The following is a 22,339-nucleotide window of genomic DNA, read 5'->3' as shown; positions in this document are numbered from 1 at the left end:
TGATGGTCGAAGTAGAGAGGATATAAAATGTAGACTGGCAATGGCAAGGAAATCATTTCTGAAGAAGAGAAATTTGTTAACATCGAGTATAGATTTATGTGTCAGGAAGTCGTTTCTGAAAGTATTTGTATGGAGTGTAGCGGTGTATGAAAGTGAAACATGGACGATAAATAGTTAAGACAAGAAGAGAAAGAAGCTTTCGAAATGTGGTGCTACAGAAGAATGCTGAAGATAAGGTGGGTAGATCACGTAACTAATGAGGAGGTATTGAATAGGATTAGGGAGAAGAGAAGTTTGTGGCACAACTTGACTAGAAGAAGGGATCGGTTGGTAGGACATGTTTTGAGGCATCAAGGGATCACAAATTTAGCATTGGAGGGCAGCGTGGAGGGTAAAAATCGTAGACGGAGACCAAGAGATCAATACACTAAGCAGATTCAGAAGGATGTAGGTTGCAGTAGGTACTGGGAGATGAAGAAGCTTGCACAGGATAGAGTAGCATGGAGAGCTGCATCAAACCAGTCTCAGGACTGAAGACCACAACAACAACAATTTTTGTTTGTCTGCAAGGATTTGAATATGTTTATGTTTGCTGTGAAGTTCCCTTTGCTTCCGTAGCAGTTTGTAACTCGGTTGTTGTACCATGGTGACTCTCTTCCATCTCTTACGATCTTGCTGGGCACATACTCACCTAATGCATAATGTACGATGGTTTTGAACTTTGTCCACGGATCCTCAACACTATCTGCACTTGAGATAAAACTTTTGTGTTGAGCCGTCAAGTACTCTGAAATCTGCTTTTTGTCACTTTTGCTAAACAGAAAAATCTTCCTACCTTTTTTAATATTTCTATTTACAGCTGAAATCACCGATGCTGTAACAGCTTTATGATCACTGATTCCGTGTTCTGCGTTAACTGTTTCAAATAGTTCGGGTCTGTTTGCCACCAGAAGGTCTAACATGTTATCACCACGAGTCGGTTCTCTGTTTAACTGCTCAAGGTAGTTTTCAGATAATGCACAAAAAAAATGTCACTGGATTCTTTGTCGCTGCCACCCGTTATAAACGTTTGAGTCTCCCAGTCTATATCTGGTAAATTAAAATCTCTACCCAAAACTATAACATGGTCGGGAAATCTTCTCGAAATATTTTCCAAATTTTCCTTCAGGTGTTCTGCCAGAACAGCTGCTGAGCCAGGGGGCCTGTAGAGACATCTAATTACCATGTTTAAGCCTGCTTTAACCGTGACATTCATCCAAATTATTTAAAATTTCCGATCTCCGTTAATTTCCTTCGATACTATTGCACCCTTTATTGCTATAAACACGCCTACCCTTCACTGTCTAGCCTGTCTCTGTGGTATACATTCCAGTCTGAGTTTAGAATTTCATTACTGTTTACATCTGCTTTCAGCCAACTTTCCGTCCCTAGTACTACGTGGGCATTGTGACCGTTTATTAATGAGAGCAGTTCTGGAACCTTTCTATAGACACTCCTGCAGTTTACTATTACCACATTAATATTGTCATTCCCTGTTGCGTTTTGCCTACTGCTACCTTGTCGCGTCTCAGGAGGCGTCTTGTCGGGCCTAGGGAGGGAATTCTCTAACTTAAAAAAAACCCACATGTGCACTCCACATGTACTCCGCTACCCTTGTAGCCGCTTCCTGCGTGTAATTCACGCCTGACCTCTTCAGGGGGACCCTACATTTCTCCACCCGATAGCGGTGGGCGAGAAATTTGCACCCCAGATCTCCGCAGAATCGTCTGAGCGTCTGGTTTAAGCCTTCCACTCGGCTCCAAACCAGAGGACCGCGATCGGTTCTGGGAACGACACTACAAATAGTTGATTGGAAACTGATTTACAAAATACACTGACTGTTGTTAAAAATCAAGTATTGTTTTTAATCAAACTACTAATCAATTAATTATTTTCTATTTTTGTACAGGAGATGTTTTTAGTTTTTTTTTACAGATTTTGATTTGATAGTTGCAAGGGCTCACATATATTTGGCATTTATTACAGTAATTGCAACTTTCTATTTAAATTTTCTGATGTTACTAAACAGAGTAGGCCATTCCTATAGACAAATAAATTACGATAATACTATTAATTCGCCCTAAATTTTCACTGCATAATTCCTTTCTGCTTATAAAAGGTACACTATGTGATCAGAAGTACCCGAACATTTGGCTGAAAATGACCTGCAAGTTCGTGACGCCCTCCATCGGTAATGCTGGAATTCATTATGGTGTTGGCCCAGCCTTAGCCTTGATGACAGCTTCCAGTCTCGCAAGCATACGTTCAATCAGATGCTGGAAGGTTTCTTGTCGAATAGCACCCCATTCTTCGTGGAGTGCTCCATTGAGGAGAGATATCGATGTTGGTCAGTGAGGTCTGGCACGAAGTCGGCGGTTCAAAATATCCCAAAGGTGTTCTATAGAATTAAGGTCAGGACTCTGCGCAGTTCGGTCCATTACAGGTATGTTATTGTCGTGTAACCACTCCGCCACAGGCTGTGTATTATGAACAGGTGCTTGAGCGATGTGAAAGATGCAATCGCCATCCCCGAATTTCTCTTCAACAGTGGGAAGCAAGAAGGTGCTTAAAACATCAACGTAGGCCTGCGCTGTGATAGTGCCCCGCAAAACAACAAGGTGTGAAAGCCCCCACCATGAAAAACACGACCACACCGTAACACCACCGACTCCGAATTTTACTGTTGGCACTACACACGCTGGCAGATGACGTTCACTGGGCATTCGTCACACCCTGCCATCGGATTGCTATATTTTTTACCGTGATTTGTCACTCCACACAACGCTTTCCCACTGTTCAATCGTCCAATGATTACACTCCTTACACCAAGCGAGTTGTCGTTTGGCATTTACTGTCGTAATGTGCTGCTTATGAGCAGCCACTCGACTATGAAATCCAAATTTTGTCAACTCCTGCCTAACTGTCATAGTACTTGCAGTGGATTCTAATGCAGTTTGGAATTCCTGTGTGATGGTCTGGATAGATGTCTGCCTATTACACATTATGACCCTCTTCAACTGTCGGCAGTCTCCGTCAGTCAACAATGTCAGCCGGTACGCTTTTCTGCTGTCCGTACTCCTTCACATTTCCACTTCACTATCACATCGGAAACAGTGGACCTAGGTATGTTTAGGAATGTGGAAATCTCGCCTACAGACGTATGACACAATTGACACCCAATCACCTGACCACGTTCGAAGTCCTTGAGTTCCACGGAGTACCCTATTCTGCTCTCTCACGATGTGTAATGACTACTGAGGTCGCTGATTTGGAGTACCTGGCAGTAGGTGGCAGCACAATGCACTTAATGTAATGAACGTATGTTTTTGGAGGTGTCCGGATACTTTTGATCACATAGTCTATGTTCTTTTAATTCTTCACAATGGATTGATCAGCTTCGTACAGACATGGTTGCATTACAGTGCAGGACCAAAGTCTCGTATGTAATGGCAATTTTGCCGTTTATGATAATTTCCTATATGTCGAAGACTATCGACACTCTTTAGTACCCTGTATGATCCAATGCGTCTGCATACAATTTACTAAAAATCACCCCGTCCTCTTTATTCTGTTACAATTCGTGTTTTTAAAGTAAGGTCCATTTGAACATGAGTACACAATGAAAGGTTATTTCAAAAAAGTAAATTTATTTTCAGAAACTACATACTTCACTCTATTTTTCGACATAGTTGCCAAGTTTGTTCAAATACGTATCATACCTCTCAACGAATTTTAAAATACCCTCTTCATAAAAACTTGCCACCTGCTCTGATAACCAAGAGTTCACTGCCGTTTTCACGTCGTCGTCATCATTGTAACGGTTACCACTGAGGTGTTGTTTGGCGTGAAGGAAGAGATGGTTATCGCTCAGTGCAAGATCAGGACTGTAGGGTGGGTGGTCTGAAACTTCCCAATAAATCGCTGTTCTGACCTGCAGTGTGAGGTCTTGCATTGTCATGGAGAAGGACAATTCCCTTTGTCAGCCTGCCGCGTCTTTTGTTTTGAATCGCTCTGTGTAGCTTTCTCAGGGTTTGACAGTATGCTTCTTCACTGATAGTGGTTCCTCGTTGCATGAAGTCGACCAACAAAACGCCATGCCTATCCCAAAACACAGACGCCGTGATTTTGAGCTGGGACAGAGTCTGTTTGGCCTTCACCTTTACAGGTGAGTGTGTATGTCTCCATTCCATGCTGTGTTGCTTCGATTTGGGCGTGATATGCGAAACCCATGTTTCGTCTCCAGTTACTATCTGACTCAAGAAGCCGTCACCTTCTTTGTGATAGCAAGTCAAGAACTTCCTCATACACTCAAATATTTGGTCTTTGTGGTCCTCTGTTAGGAGTTTCGGGACTCAATGGGAGCACCGTTTCCTAAACTTTAGATGTTCAGAAACGATGCTGTAAAGCACTGATCTCGACACATCAGGAAATTCATTTAAGAGACCTGTTATTGTGAAGCGTCTGTTCTCATGAATCCTCGCTTCAGCTGAAGCCACCAAATCATCTGTAATCAAAGAAGGGCGATGGGAGTGGTCCTCATCATGGACGTTGTCACGGCCATCTTCGAATTCTCGTACCCACTTACACACTTTGCTTTCACTCATAACAGTATAACCGTACACTTCGCAAATCTGTTGATGAATTTCTGCAGCAGACAGGTTTCTCGCTGACAAAAACCGTATCCCTGAGCGAACCTCACACGCGGCGGGCGAGATGATAGTCTTAGACATTTTGAAAGCACAGGACAGAACCATACAGGTTAGCTACAGAGCTGAAACCAAGGTTACTAAATAATAAGGTTGGTCAGTAAGCGCTCTGCTCTGCCATTGGCTGGCCCAGTGACGTCAGTGTGGATGCAAGCGCTCACAAGCAGACGACACGGCATGCGCGTTTACGTCAAATTTTTGCGGAAGATTTTGTTTATACCAGAAATGAGATGTCTAAACTGCTTTTCTGCTGTTAAAATATAACAGTTAAAACTGATGAGTTATATTCTTTCGCAGCTTATGCCTCACACATCGGTAACATGTCAGATCACAACCACACTGACACACACTTGAATTTCGAAACCTCGGCTCAAATAAATCAGAAACTATTCATTTAATCGCATTGAAATGAATTTACTTAAGAGCTCGAAGTTGCACACACTCGTTTGTAAGAACAGCATTCCTTCTTTCTAAAGCCACTGTAGTATTCGTCAAAGTAACTTTATCTGTGTCTCAAAAAAAAAAAAAAAAAAAAAAAAAAAAAAACTGTCATCTGTACATGTGCTCTTATTATGATGTTTCTTATTTGGTGACAGCTTTTCCAGAGTTTCCAGAGATTTCTTATGTAGTTCTCGTTTCTTATACCGTTTGGTTATGTCTCCTGTTGTGGGTGACACATTGACAGTCGCACTACTGCACGGCAAATTGCGCGAAGGAACCGCATCTGGCTTGAGCATTCTTTTTCGGGGCAAATTAAGCAATTCAGACTGTAAATCCCTTAAGTAATCTGTTTCTGCGAAATGGCGAGAACATATTCTTGCATGCGCAACTTTTACACTGTCTTTCCTACAACATTTCGACAACCATAGTTTTTGTAATGTTTCATTACGTGGGAAACTGCACAGCCTGTGATTGTAAAAATTAATTTTCTCACTCACTTGTAGATTCCCCAATAAGAATTTCACAGGACGAACCATAAACTATAGAGCTGGCGAACACAATGTTGATTCCGCTGTCCACTATCGCTAACTATTTCAGTACCGAATCAAATATCAATTACAGCAAAAACCGTTAACACTCCCGAATTCCGACTGTTTCCGCTGTTGGCTGAGTACCTCAGAAGAAAGAACTCAATCAAAATACTCCTTCAAACACAAAACAACACAAGAAAAACAATCACACACAATTCGAACTGTGTATTGTTTGGCACAGCTGCTTCCACCGTGACGTCATGCACACAACTGAGAAAACACGTTGCTTTCTGCGCCCCCCTGGCTGAAACTGAGCACAGTTGTTCTCGAGTCATGCCGGTACACGACGCACACGCTCGTTGCGGTATGCGCGCGAACTACTATAGTTGAATTCTTTTATCTTGGCGGCTCGCGCATGCCCGCCCAGACGCTGGAGATTGCTGCGTTGCCAGTTGCACACGACGCACGCGCCAATAGAAGCAGCGCCATAGTATAGCATAGTTCGCAATCTTACGTGTAGGGGGGAGCGCGCAGTTCATGAAGTAAAGCCACCACGGCCGCATTAACCCTTTCGCTACTACAAAGACGTGCTCCCTGCATTCCGCGCTGTGGGCGATTTTGTCACTGCACTGCTCGCCTGTGCAGACACATTGTGTTCCGACTGCTTTGACGCTCTGTATCATTCGATTCCACAAAAACTATTTGGCTCAAAAATTAGATTTTTACCTATCTTCTTGACTGATACCTTCCCCCCATAAATGACTTAATTTTGTTTCGATGTTTAACGCAGTTATTATGCAGCATTAAATATAGTAAACCTTTGCACGAAATTTTGAAGAGTTTGCAGAGGTAAAAGTCCATAGAGTATACTTTCCGTATGGTTGATTTTAGTTGCCACAATGTTGAGAATGAAATGTGAACAAGATACCTATATATTTCATTTAATTTAAGTACCACATAAGTGTCGTATGTAATATTGAGAAATATTCCACCTTTCGCGACTGTAACAAAAGTTTTACTTACACTGGGCACGTTTGGCTTTATTTTAAAGCACTTCAATCAATCAAAAGGAAGTAGACAAAATACATTAAACAAAACTGTGGACTTACAAAAACATTAGGACTTGAATATACCGTCTGTCAGTGAAGTGCTCAGAGCTATGTCAAATATAATTTTGTGTGTGGCACACACAAACAGTATTTATTTGCTAAAACACTGATGAGCCAACACAAACGTTGAATATTGTGCTACCGCAGCACAAAACTACGAAAGGTGACTTGGCAATGGAGGACACAAAATACAGTCCTCTTATGATGCTTCAAAAGAGAGAAACGCGTCTGGTCTAAATAAGTCGCTTATTACAGTTGCAGAAGAGGGATATATTTCAATACCATTGGTAAAACTGCGACTGTGGAACAAAAACAAGAAATAGAACATGAATACCATTGTGTATGTGCCATACCTTTCACCGATGGAAGTGCTTTAAAATAAAGCCAAACGCGCCGTGTGTATATAAAACTTTTATTACAGTCGCGAAAGACGGAATATTTCTCAATATTACATACGACACCTATGTGGTACTTAAATTAAATGAGATATTGTTATACAGTAAATATTATATGAAATTTAGGTATCTTGTCCACATTTCATTCTCAACATTGTGGCAACTAAAATCGACCATACGGAAAGTATACGCTATGGACTTTTACCTCTGCAAACTCTTCAAAATTTCGTGCAATGGTTTACTACATTTAATGCTGCACATCAAAACAAAATTAAGTCATTTATGGGGGGAAGGTATCAGGCAAGAAGACGTGTAAAAATCAAATTTTTTGGCCAAATAGTTTTTGTGAAATCGAATGATAAGTGTGTCAAAGCAGTGGGAACACCATGTGTCTGCACAGGCGAGAAGTGCAGTGATGACAAAATCGCGCACAGCGCGGAATGCGGGGAGCACGTGTCTGCAGCAGCGAAAAAGTTACTGAAGAGGCAAAGCACTAGAAATTTCATTCAAACGAATAAAATTCGTGAAGTAAGGCATCCCATATTGATTTTAAATAAAGAATTTATTAAGCACCGCACAAGGTTTGAACTCATAACATTTCACTTGGCAGCCCAACACCTTAACCGTTCCGCTACCTCAGCTAATCGAGCAGTGTAACTCCATAAGGACTCTAACACCTCACGCAACTACTTATAAACACTGTTGGTATGACTATGAATTACTCACGCTTCGTCGAAGTACAATAGGAAATAAACAATTACCGCTGTTCTTTATTGCGAAAAAGCAGTTCGTGAGATTGAAACAAACGCCTTTCCTTGCTATCGCCTAAATTAGGAGTCTTATTGCTTGTTTGGTTTAATTAATTAATAGAATATGAAGCAATTGGTATAAAGAATGCTTCTTCCAAACTTTCTGTAAAAGAAAGTCTGCTATCAAGACATTGCTTTTGTTCTATTACTTTATTTATGACTGAACGTTTCTAAAACTGAAGACACTCGTCCGTGCTCTGCACTGCTGTCGAGATCTGGCAACGTCGTTCTCTGTTCATTGGCTGACTGTGTTTTGTGACGTCAGATGCGCAGAACGAACCTAAACTCGGCCGCCAAGATATATGACACGCACTTTAGTGTCTACAACAAAACTGACCTTACGTAAAAAACACGTCTCGTACATCCCGTTGCATTTTATTCCTCTTTTGTTCTCCCACATCCACGCAAAAGCTAAACAGCAGTGGCGATAAGGTGAAACCCTGCCCTGATCCTTCTGAACACCGACTATCCTTTATCAGCCTTCCAGCTCTATTACGCCCACTCCGATTTTGTAGGTTAGTCGTCTGCCTGGCTACTTTAGCCCAAATCTAAGAATAATTGTGAACATGTAATTCCACCTTAAACTTCTAGGCTTTTTCAAGATTCGCAAAAACTAAGCAAGTCTCCTAATTTTTCTTCAGTCTGCCTTCCGTTACTAAGCGCAGCGTCAAAATTTTTCCTTTTTTTCCTTTTAGAGATCTTGATAGATATGCTACAGTTCTAGAGTTCTATGGACTAATTTGAATAGTTCTGCAGAATTTCGCGAAAAAATTTTGACCACAATTCTGAATAGCTGTTATGAGAGATGGGAAAAGTCGTTCATCTTCGGGAACTAGTTCACTGATGCTTCTTCCTTTCTGGGAACCATTTATTTTTACTCTTTCACCGTTCCTTCGTTATCCAATTCTGGCTGTATCGATTTTAGATAACTTTCCAGAAAAAATATCAAGTACGCACAAGAATTACTTCTGCACGATAAATTCATTCATTACCTAATGCAGACAGGCTGTTTACTTGCATTCGCTTAGCATCATATTAGTTAGGTGAAGTAAAAGGTCAGTGACCGCGAGCGAGGCAGAAAGAGGCTAGAAAAGCTGAACGGAATTAAGGATTACGGAACTTGTTCACAATCCACTGCGGACAACCCCAATCATTATTCACTTTCGAGGAAAGCTCAGAGTCGTAGAAAGTACAATGTTTTGGTTTTCAGTTCAGTTATAAAAAATTATATATATTTTTGTGGGCATTATTATCATGAAATAATTGTGTGGGAAGGTCAAATTTGTTTGGAAAATTATAGCTGACACACTGCGTACTAAAATTAGAAGGTTTGTATCAGCAATGGTGCAACTACATAAATACGATGGGAGATAGTCGAAACTTAAGAAGTGAAAGGTATTTCTGAACAAGCAGGAGTTGAAAAGCTTCCGTAGGTACGAGGGTAAGTCAATTATTATCCGCCATTTAGCTATATTTTTGTTTATTTTGGTAGTACTGTCGTTTTACGTTGATGGCGCATGCTTTGTTAATTTGTTGTTATATCTTTGCAATTTTGAAGCTGCTAGGTTAGCTTCGTCATCGCTGCTGTGCTGTGAATCATGGTTGCTCCGCTGTCTATTTGCACCAAAGAAGAGCAACTTTCAGTGATCCGTTTTTTGTGTTCGGAAGGCATATCAGGGGTCAAAATTCATCGAAGACTTTCGGAACAGTACGGGAACAGTGTTTTACCACAACGGAATATCTACGAATGGATAGAAAAATACCGAAATGGTCGCACACGTGTTAAGCACGATGAAGGAGCCGGACGACCGTTTACCGCCACAAATGAAGAACCATTGAGCGTTCACGTGAAATGATTCTCTTAGACAGACAATAAACTATTGACGAAGTGGCACATCATCTGCAAATTAGTCACGGTCGTGCCTACGAAATCATCCACAATAGACTTGGGTTTCATGACGTTCGTGCAAGATGGGTCCCAAAACAACTCACACATCTGCGTAAACAAACGCACTTGGACATCTGCAAATAATAATAATAATCACCAAGCATAACAGACATGGAACACTTCTGGAGCAACATATGGTCAAACCCGGTACAACATAACAGGCATGCACAGTGGATACAACCAGAAACAGACACATACAAGATGATACCGCGGATGCCTGAAGTGATAATTTTGCAACATGAAGTCACCCAAGCAATTAATTCTACTCACAATTGGAAAGCCCCTGGAAAAGATAAAATAGCAAATTCTGGCTAAAGAAGTTCACCTCAACACATTCACATCTAACTAAATTATTTAACAGTTACATTGCAGACCCATACACATTCCCTGATACACTTACACATGGAATAACTTATCTGAAACCTAAAGATCAAGCAGACACAGCAAACCCAGCTAAATATCGCCCCATAACATGCCTACCAACAATATACAAAATATTAACTTCAGTCATTACACAGAAATTAATAACACATACAACACAGAACAAAATTATAAATGAAGAACAAAAAGTCTGTTGCAAAGGAGCACGAGGATGTAAAGAGCAACTGATAATAGATGCAGAGGTGACATATCAAGCTAAAACTAAATAAAGGTCACTACACTACGCATACATTGATTACCAAAAAGCTTTTGATAGTGTACCCCACTCATGGTTACTACAAATATTGGAAATATACAAAGTAGATCCTAAATTGATACAGTTCCTAAACATAGTAATGAAAAATTGGAAAACCAAACATAATATACAAACAAATTCAAATAATATCACATCTCAACCAACAGATGAAGCGTGGAATATACCAAGGAGACTCATTAAGTCCTTTCTGGTTCTGCCTTACTCTGAACCCACTATCCAACATGCTAAATAATACAAATTATGGATACAATATTACTGGAACATACCAACACAAAATCACACATTTGCTATACATGGATGATCTAAAACTACTGGCAGCAACCAATCAACAACTCAACCAATTACTAAAGATAACAGAAGTATTCAGCAATGATATAAATATGGCTTTTGGAACAGACAAATGTAAGAAAAGTAGCATAGTCAAGGGAAAACGCACTAAACAAGAAGATTACATATTGGATAACCACAGCGACTGCATAGAAGCGATGGAAAAAACAGATGCCTATAAATATCTAGGATACAGACAAAAAATAGGAATAGATAATACAAATGTTAAAGAAGAACTAAAAGAAAAATATAGACAAAGACTAACAAAAATACTGAAAACAGAATTGACAGCAAGAAACAAGACAAAAGCTATAAATACTTATGCTATACCAATATTGACATACTCATTTGGAGTAGTGAAATGGAGTAACACAGACCTAGGAGCACTCAATACACTTACACGATCACAATGCCACAAATATAGAATACATCACATACATTCAGCAACGGAAAGATTCACATTAAGCAGAAAGGAAGGAGGAAGGGGATTTATCGACATAAAAAACCTACATTATGGACAGGTAGACAATTTAAGAAAATTCTTTCTAGAACGAGCAGAAACTAGCAAAAAACACAAAGCAGTCACTCATATAAATACATCGGCTACACCACTGCAATTTCATAACCACTTCTACAACCCTCTAGATCACATAACATCAACAGGTACGAAGAAAGTAAATTGGAAAAAGAAAACACTACATGGCAAGCACCTGTATCATCTAACACAGCCACACATCGATCAAGATTCAAGACGCATCCAACACATGGCTAAGAAAAGGCAATATATACAGTGAGACGGAAGGATTCATGATTGCAATACAGGATCAAACAATAAACACCAGATATTACAGCAAGCATATTATTAGAGATCCCAATACCACAACAGATAAATGCAGACTTTGCAAACAACAAATAGAAACAGTAGATCACATCACAAGCGGATGTACAATACTAGCAAATACAGAATACCCCAGAAGACATGACAATGTATCAAAAATAATACATCAGCAGCTTGCCTTAGAACATAAACTTATGAAACAACACGTTCCCACATACAAGTATGCACCACAAAATGTACTGGAGAATGATGAATACAAATTATACTGGAACAGAACCATTATAACAGATAAAACAACACCACATAACAAACCTAACATCATACTCACCAATAAAAAGAAGAAATTAACACAACTAATCGAAATATCCATACCCAATACAACAAGTATACAAAAGAAAACAGGAGAAAAAATTGAAAAATACATCCAACTGGCTGAGGAAGTCAAGGACATGTGGCATCAGGTTAAAGTTGACATTATACCAATTATACTATCAACTACAGGAGTCATACCACACAATATCCACCAGTACATCAATGCAATACAGCTACATCCAAACTTATATATACAACTACAGTAATCTGTAATTATTGACACTTGTTCAATTACCCGAAAGTTCCTAAATGCAATGTAACATATACCGTGCAGTTAAAAGGAAGTCACACTTGATCAAGGTCCGCGTCACCTTCCATTTTTAACCAGACATAACGTCTGAGACAAGAAAGAAATAATAATAATTTGGATCGCTATGGTAACGAAGGGGACAATTTCTTAGACAGGATCATTACTGGTGACGAAACATGGATCCCTCATTACGAGCCGGAGAGTAAACGGCAGAGTATGGAACGGAAACATGCAAATTCGCCGCGCAAGAAAAAGTTAAAGACCCAATCGTCCGCAGGAAAACTGATGCTTACGGTTTTTTGGGACGCACAAGGTCCAGTACTGGAACATTATGGGGAAATGGGCACAACAATAAACATTGTACATCACAGTGAGATGCTTACTGTCAGGATAAAGCCTGCAATTCGAAGCAAACGCCGAGGATTGCGGTCAAAAGGTGTTGTGTTGTTGCAGGAGAATGCCCGTCCGCATACTGCTGCCCACGTTGCTGACGCTCTCCAGAAACTCAAATTTGAAATACTGGATCATCCTCCATATAGTCCCGATCTTGCCCCCTTCTGACTATCACTTGTTTGGTCCACTCAAACAGGCATTAAGGGGCCGTCGATTTGCCTCGGACGAAGCATTGAAAGAAGAGGTGCATTCCTGGCTCGCAGCTCAACCGAGAGCCTTCTTTTATGAGGGCATCAGGAATCTTGTACAACGAGAGACCAAGTGCGTTGAAAGACAAGCAGACTGTGTCGAAAAATGATGTTCTTGTAAGTTTCCTATTTGATTAAAATAAATTACTTTGCGGATAATAATTGACTTACCCTCGTACATGCATGGAATAAACCGTCAGTTATTTGTGAGAGAGAACTCCTGAAGGAGCACAGACCGCTATTAACAGACGAGAGCGAAACGAATACGAAAATCATCAAATCTTGTAGGGCCGTAGGACGGGTGACAGTCAGGTTGGTTTCTCACACATGTCGGGGCGTCGCTGGACACGTCTTCGCCTTGGAATTCCATTGACTGCAGTAGAATGGTCTTCAGCGATGAGTTCCGCTTCGAATTGAGCCCCGATGACCAATGATGACATATCTGGAGACGCCCCGAACAGCTGTGGTGTGCTAACGTGACTGTCGCACACCATATGGCCCGACAGGGAGGAGTGATGGTCTGTGGTGCCATTTCCTATCATAGCAGCAACCCTTTGGTTTCCATCTGTGGCACCGTTCAGCGCAGCAGTATGCGAGGACATTCCACGCTACGTTTTGTTGCCCTGTCCCCACACAGCGAGAGTTTCTACTGCTTGCCTTCGTGCTTGCCAAACCCCCATCTTGGCCAACAAAGTCGCAGGACTTCGCTTCATTTGAGAACGTTAGGAGGATTAAGGACAGGGCCGTCCAACTAGCTCTGGATTTTGAGATCTAATGCAACAGTTGGATAGCATCTGGCCGAAGTCCCTCAAGAGGACAACTCTATCAATGAATGCCAAGCCGAATAACTGCTTACTTACGGGCCAGAGCTGAACCAACGAGTTATTGACTTGCTCAATTTGTGAAGTTCTTTCTCCTGAAAAAGTCATCAAATTGTTCTGAAACTGGAATCATTTGTTCGTAACATCTACCGATTTCCATCCCATTTCGATAATTTCTTCTTGGTACGTCGCATTTTTCTGTGAGTGTATTTGGAAATAAAAGAACAAAAAAAATCCACTACTAGTTCAGTGCCTAAAATTTTCTTCATACTTCGGCCGTTTTAACTTATTACGGGAGAGGGCAGGAAGAAGGTTCAAATGGTTCAAATGGCTCTGAGCACTATGGGACTTAACTTCTGTGGTCATCAGTCCCCTAGAACTTAGAACTACTTAAGCCTAACTAACCTAAGGACATCACACACATCCATGCCCGAGGCAGGATTCGAACCTGCGGCCGTAGCAGTCGCGCGGTTCCGGACTGAGCGCCTTAACCGCGAGGCCACCGCGGCCGGCAGGAAGAAGCAATCCATGAAACTCGCAATGAAAGGATTTTCTGTTAAATCATTAGCTTCTTTCACAGTGGCATAAAATACGACCACATTTAGAGGTGTGTATGTGTTTTGATCAAAAATATTTTGGAAAAAGATCACTTGTATTTCCCTTGCAGGCAAGAAACAAATGAGACGGTTATATTGACAGTTTTTGAATAAACGACGAATTCTCTCGTCGAAGAACCATCTCATGGAAGATCTTTCCGTGTTGCGAAGAGATCCATCCTACAAGTTGGAAGGCAAAACCATTTATGCATTAAACATTTCATATTCCTTGAAGAAGTTGAATTGCGACCACAAAAAGATACTGCAAATTGTTCAGTTCGTATTTTTCTTACAGCTGTGTGGGTACATGCATGATCTTGTGCCGTTTCAGAAGCCAAAGGTCTGCATTTGCATTTCACAGGTCTTTCAAACCTTCATATGTGTATATCTCACATTGTCGACAGTGACATCCTGTGTGTGTCTTTACAAAAACTGAAATGTCCTTTGTGGTTCCTGTCCCCTGTTCTGTCGCCTTAATCTTCTGAATCAAAAATCCCATCTCTACACTGAATCGTGAAGCAGAGCCAGCAGATGAAGATACACAAGGACTCAAGTAGGAATCGACCAAATCCCAAAAATTACGACGAACGGAACTGAACTGCTTGTTTATAATAAAAAAGACTATTTTTAAAGAATTTGATGTGACTGGCAAGTCCTTTAAAACAGATTCCTCACAGTGGCCTGTAAATGAAGATATCAACGCTCTGTACATAGTTGCTAAACTAAACGGTGTAAATTATCTGAATGTGACAGATGTCAAGTTCATGTAGCACCGTAATAAATAATTTATATAAAAAAAGAGGAATAGAAGCTATATATACTGCAGGTTGTGCCCGAGTATCCCCATAAGGTTCCAGGGCAAAAGAAGACTGTCGAAAAACAAGCATATTTAAAAGAAAATGTTATTTTCTAGTCATATTTGTCTCATAAGCTTAGTAGGTTTATAGGTTATATTATTAAAGTTCATGCAGCAGTACAGTATTAATAATTAGGTTGAAAGTAATAGTGTTTCACTAAAGTGGTACTTCAGATTATATATTTTCAGATAAAAACCAGATTCGATTTTATGATATTCTACTATTTTTGAAATAGAGACACACCCCTTCCCCATTTCCTGTTGACTCGAAATCACGAACAACTCTTTTTTTGTGCAAAGTAATCAAACTGGCGGAAAGCACAAGGAAACACCATAATTGAAAAGAGCCTCCCTGAGTGCCAAGTTTTATTTTTGGAAAAAATGCGAAAATTACAAGTTTCATGTAAACCTTCTTACACTACAATCAAAACAATGATTAAACAATATCTCAAAAACTACTGGCTAAATCAAATAGAAGAAACACAAAAAAGAAACAAAGCAACTTGCCTTAGGATAAGTATGTGTTCTGCAGCTGAAGAAAACAACAGAGGGATGAGCATAGTTCTTTGATTACTGCCCGAAAAATGTGTATACAGGGTATTTTAGCTGTACAAAAACAACCTTTTAACTGTGGGAAAGGTAAATAACTTACAGAAATGTTTGATACAGATCTGAATACAGTATATCTTCAAGTTTTATTTGCAAATGTTCAACGTGGCTACCTTTTGCGACACAACAAATATCCCGTGTGTGTCAGTTTCCTGCCAAATCATATGACGCAAGTCATCTATGGTGGCAACTGCTTAGTATCTATGGTCGAAGCTGCTTATGTTAGCTAGTCGATGTTTCCCGGAAGCAGAGGATGAAACACTGCCTTTAACGTAACCCCATACACAGAAGTCCATCTGGGTTAAATCAGGCGATCGTCGTGACCAGGATACTGTTATACCACGTCCAATCCAAGTCAGCACATTCCTACGGGGATACGCAACTTCACAGTGATTATCTAGTGGCACGCCATCTTGCTAGAAAACGAAGTCTTTTCCCATATCCTGTTGTAATTGAGGCATTATATAATGTTCAAGAACGACCAAGTACGATATGCTAATTACAGCTGATATATCGAAAAAGAAAGGACTGTAAATCTTTTCACAGCGCAAAAAACATTATCTTAAGCGAGTTACGAGGGTCACTCCAAAAGAAATACACACTATTTTTTGTAAAAATACAGTTTCATTCTGCATCTGTGAAAGTTTTACAGTGTGTAGATACATCCTTCCCGCTTGTTTGCAAACTTAGTTCAACCTGTTCCCGTGAGTGGCGCCGTCACAGCATGTCTTCAAGATGGCTGCTACACTTGACGTTCGTCAGAAGCAACATGCTGTCATAGAATTCTTGTGCTGTGAAAACGAGACTGTGGAAAACATCCACAGGAGGTTGAAAAAGGTGTATGGAGATGCTGCTGTCGATTGCAGTACAGTTAGTCGGTGGGCAATCAGCTTACGTGATGAAAGCGGGCACGGCAGTATTGAGGACTGTCCTCGCAGCAGCAGGCCTCGTACTGCACACACTCCATATAATGTGCAGAGAGTTAACAAATTGGTGACTGCTGACAGTCGCATCACAGTGAACGAATTGTAACGCTACGTTGGGAAGTGTTTGCAGAATACTGAAAATGTTTGCGTTAAAAAATGTTTGTCCCAGGTGGGTCCCAGGATGTTGACAGTGGCTCACAAAGAAACAAAAAAAAAAAAAAAACAAAAAAAAAAGTATGCAGCGAACTTTTGGAACAGTATGAGAATGGTGGAGATGAATTTCTTGGAAGAATTGTGACAGGTGATGAAACATGGTTCCATCATTTTTTACCAGAGACGCAGAGACAATCAATTGAGTGGCATCATGCAAATTCACCCAAGGAAAAAAAAAAATTCAAAACCACACCTTCTGCTGGAAAAGTTATGGCTACAGTGTTTTTCGATTCTGAAAGACTCTTGCTTGTGGACATCATGCCAAGTGGAACTACCATAAATTTGCATCTGTGACGACACTGAAGAAACTTCAAGCTCGACTGAGTCATGTTCTACCACATCGGCAAAAGCAGGATGTTTTGCTGTTGCACGACAATGCACGGCCACATGTCATTCAAAAAACCGTGGAAGCGATCACAAAACTCGGATGGACAACACTGAAACACCAACCTTACAGTCCTGACCTGGCTCCATGTGACTATCATCTCTTTGGGAAACTGAAAGACTCTTTGTGGAACAAGGTTTGAAGATGATGACTCCCTTGTGCACTCTGCCAACAGTGGCTCCAACAGGTTGGTCGAGAATTTTACCATGCGGGTATCCAGGCGCTCATTCCAAGATGGCGTAAGGCAGTTGAGAGGGATGGAAATTATGTGGAGAAATAAAACTATTGTTCCTAAAGGATGTATCTACACACTGTAAAACTTTCAAACATGTAGAATAAAAGAAGGATTAAAAAAAATAGTGTGCATTTCTTTTGGAGTGACCCTCGTACATGTTCGATTACGTGATCAAGTTTCTGCTAACCCCATATCCGAACATCACGCTGATTTAATTTGCCACGGGTATGGAAAGTGGCTTCGCCACTGAACACAATTTTATTAAGAAAATCATCTTCGGTCTGCAATCTGTTTAACATTTCTACACAAGTGGAGCTCGTTTTTGTTTGTCACTCAACAGTTTATAGGGTCTGAATGACAGGCGTTTCCGTAGCACCTTCCACACTGTAATACTAGGCATGTTCAATTCTAAGCTGGCTCGTCTCGTTGATTTACCCGAACTACGAATGTAAGACTGCCGAACTTGTTCAATATCTGCATCAAAATGGCTCTGAGCACTATGGGACTTAACTTCTGAGGTCATCAGTCCCCTAGAACTTAGAACTACTTAAACCTAACCTAAGGACATCACACACATCCATACCCGAGGCAGCATTCGAACCTGCGGTCACACGGTGCCAGACTGTAGCGCCTAGAACCGCTCGGCCACACCGGCCGCCCTCTGCATCAGACACTGCTGGCAGACCGTGAGTCACCATCCTATGTGAGAACACAGGTAGATGTGAAACAATTGTACGAATAAATAAACAGTTGCAGTATTGCAGTGCCTGTGTTATTCTGATTACGATGCAAAGTTCCTTCATTTGGCTATCCGTGCGCGGCACACAGACAGACCCGAACGTCTACATGTCGTCAACCATGCGTCTACGACCTGCACTCGTACATCCATTATGTACAGGGTGTACATAAAATCCGGAAACACTTTCAATTATTTATTGCACAAGAACTAAACACTGTACAGATGTTATACATACTACATTTTGAAGAGAAACTCTGAAAGTTTTACAAACATTCGACATGCGAACCATGAGTGACCCAGCAGACGTCAATACGGTAATCGAATTCTTGCCTCAGACCCAGCATGGCATCGTCGATGTGGCAGTCGTTTCCCGTATTCTCTGCCGGAACTCTGTTACATGACGTGGTAGAGGCGGTACATACACCAGATCTTTAATGTGTCCCCACAGAGCAAAGTCACACGGAGTGAGATCTGGTGATTGGGGAGGCCATTTCATGAAACAACTGGCCTCCTCTGTAGCACAGCCGATCCATCGATGCGGCAGCTCCGTTATCAGGTATCCACGAACTTCACGATGAAAATGAGGTAGAGCCCCATCCTGCTGAAAGATGAACGGAGAGTCTGATTGCATTTGAGGCACCAGCCATTGCTGCAACATGTCCAAGTAGGAATATCCAGTAACAGTGCTCTCGGCGAAGAAGAATGGCCCGTGCAGTTTTCGACGTGACAAGGCACAAAAAACATTTACCCTCGGGGAACCACGCTCAAATTCAATGCATTCGTGTGTATGCTTTGTACCCCAGAGTCGACAATTATGCCTGTTCACTTCCACATTAGTGTGAAAAGTGGCTTCCTCGCTAAAAATTAAGCGATCAACAATGCCATCCCCATCCTCATTCAGTTGTTGTAATTGCGAAAAAAACTCAAAACGCTTGTCTTTGTCGTTGTCATTGAGCTTCTGCACTAGCTCCAATTTCCATGGTTTCATAGACAGCTTCTGTCGCAGTACCTTCCACACTGTCATTGGAGCCATTTGGAGTTAATGGGATGCACGACGCACCGATTTTTTTTATCCTTATTGAGTTTCGATTCCCCCCCCCAAAGGGGGCGGGCTGGAAGCAGCTTAGTACGCTGATCTTCAGCCTACAGAATTTGTTTTAAAAACATTAAGATAACAAATAATAAAAGCAGGTGATAAAATCGGTGACTTACATGGTAAAATGGCGGAAAATTGTGGAACTTAAAACATAAAACAAAGGGTTGATGATGCTAATAAAATACACAGGAATCACAGCTAAAATAATAGAAAGACAATGAAAAAACATGGCGACAGTCTGGTTTCTGTTCGCAAGAGATATAAAATTCACAGCCAGCGTCAGCATGATTTCTATTTGCAATACTTTGAAAAGACACACAACACTGAACACTCATTTGAACACTGCACTAAAAAGTTGGCACAAATATGACATACCACAGCTGAAGGCAGACGGGGGGAACCTGGACAGATGATCGGAAAGAAAAGGGGGGAAGGAGAGGAAAAACGAAGTGAGGGGAGGGGGGGGAGGAGCCGTTGGAGGACCAGGACCCATAAGAGGGGGTGGGGGTGGGGGCTGGGCAGATGCGACAAGGAGTTGAAAGGCAGAGGAGGGGAATGCAAAAGGACTTGGGAGGGGGGGGGTGAAGGGAGAAAAGAGAGGTTAGGTGGGAAGAAAACAGGATGGAAGGGGGGGAAGAAGGAGCCTGGGGAGAGGAAAGGAGGGGGAGATGAGGATCAGAGTTGATAGGAGGGATAAATGGAGGAGGAGAGGGCATCATCCGGGAGGGAGAGTTGATGGAAGCCACCTTGGGAAAGCAGATGAAGGGTGTAGAGATGGAGGGTAGGGAGGACACAACAGTGAAGACATGGCAGGGGGTGGGTGTTGGAGAGGAGAGGAGCAACCAGGGGATGAGGTGTAGAGTATGTGGGAAAGGGGGAAAGGAATGAGATCATAGAGGATCCGTGTGGGGAACAGGTGGTTGTGGGCTTTGGATTGGATGGAGCGGAGATGAGGGATCCAGGTGAGGTGACGCTCAATGGTGAGGCCAAGGTAGGTGAGGGTGGGGGAGAGGTGGACAGGACGGGTACAGATGGTAAGGGAGAAATCGGGGAGCTGGAAGGAACAAGTGGTATGACCTACGATGATTGCCTGGGTGTTGGAGGGATTGATTTTCAGGAGCCACTGGTTACACCATGCGGCAAAAAGGTCAAGGTGATTCTGGAGAAGGCATTGGGACCATTGGAGGGTAGGAGCGAGGGCAAGGAATGTGGTGTCATTGGCATGACGCACCGATATCTTTGGACTCCTTATCAATGTCTCTCGAACGCGCTCCGCATTCACTTTACTCACACTGGGACATCCATTTCTGTTTGCCGGGCACAAGCCATCCGTCGTAACGAATTTGTTGTGCCAGTGGTAAATGGTCTTCCTTGTTGGTGGCTTCCTACGGTACTTGGTTCTAAACATCCATTGAACAGCTGTAGCACACTTGTTTTTGTCTAACTCCAACACACAGAAGGCTCGCTCCGCACATGTAATCGCCTAGTTTGCGACTAGCGCTGACTATCAGCAAATTACCAAACTACGCTGTGGCGGTATACATGAGAAAAAAAAACTTATAGCCAAATGGTAAGGTGACTGCTCGTGATAAGCGGGAGATCAGGGTTTGTGTCCCGGTCCCGATCAAATTTTCATTGTCGTCATTCCAATCTACAGCTGATGGTAGTCCTTGTTCGCAACTTCGAATTCATATGAAATAAACAGTTAGTCTTTGAGGTGGTGGCCTGCGATAGTCGTGAGCTGCCTCAAAACCGTAGTACCGGATTTGAAATCACAAACAACACTGCACATGTTCTGCACTGTTACACGACTCCACGATGACCATTAGAATAACTCATTCGTGTAAGCCACCATGTGGGATCATCGAAAACCTTCAGTGTTAGGCAGGAATAAAACTTGACATGTACCATGGACCTTGCCGTTGGTGGGGAGGCTTGCGTGCCTCAGTGATACAGATAGCCGTACCGTAGGTAAAACCACAACGGAGGGGTATCTGTTGAGAGGCCAGACAAACGTGTGGTTCCTGAAGAGGGGCAGCAGCCTTTTCAGTAGTTGCAGGGGCAACAGTCTGGATGATTGACTGATCTGGCCTTGTAACAATAACCATTCTACAGCTACAACCAAAACGGCCTTGCTGTGCTGGTACTGCGAACGGCTGAAAGCAAGGGGAAACTACAGCCGTAATTTTTCCCGAGGGCATGCAGCTTTACTGTATGATTAAATGATGATGGCGTCCTCTTGGGTAAAATATTCCGGAGGTAAAATAGTCCCCCATTCGGATCTCCGGGCGGGGACTACTCAAGAGAATGTCGTTATCAGGAGAAAGAAAACTGGCGTTCTACGGATCGGAGAGTGGAATGTCAGATCCCTTAATCGGGCAGGTAGGTTAGAAAATTTAAAAAGGGATATGGATAGGTTAAAGTTAGATATAGTGGGAATTAGTGAAGTTCGGTGGCAGGAGGAACAAGACTTCTGGTCAGGTGACTACAGGGTTATTACCACAAAATCAAATAGGGGTAATGCAGGAGTAGGTTTAATAATGAATAGGAAAATAGGAATGCAGGTAAGCTACTACAAACAGCACAGCGAACGCATTGTTGTGGCCAAGATACATACGAAGCCCACACCTACTACAGTAGTACAAGTTTATATGCCAACTAGCTCTGCAGATGACGAAGAAATTGAAGAAATGTATGATGAAATAAAAGAAATTATTCAGATAGTGAATGGAGACGAAAATTTAATAGTCATGGGTGACTG

At 41.8% G+C, this 22,339-nt stretch overlaps 1 protein-coding gene across 2 annotated transcripts in view; it reads left to right on the top strand.

The window, feature by feature from the left end:
• Positions 1-22,339, top strand: part of LOC126483961 (voltage-dependent calcium channel subunit alpha-2/delta-3) — an 832,874-nt gene that overhangs the window by 248,114 nt on the left and 562,421 nt on the right. The gene's annotated exons all lie outside the window — the stretch shown is intronic.

This window comes from Schistocerca serialis, chromosome 6 (genome assembly GCF_023864345.2).
Source record: "Schistocerca serialis cubense isolate TAMUIC-IGC-003099 chromosome 6, iqSchSeri2.2, whole genome shotgun sequence".
NCBI classification, from domain to species: Eukaryota; Metazoa; Arthropoda; class Insecta; order Orthoptera; family Acrididae; genus Schistocerca; species Schistocerca serialis.
Note: the sequence above shows the minus strand (reverse complement) of the source record. Positions and strands in the feature narration are given on the sequence as shown.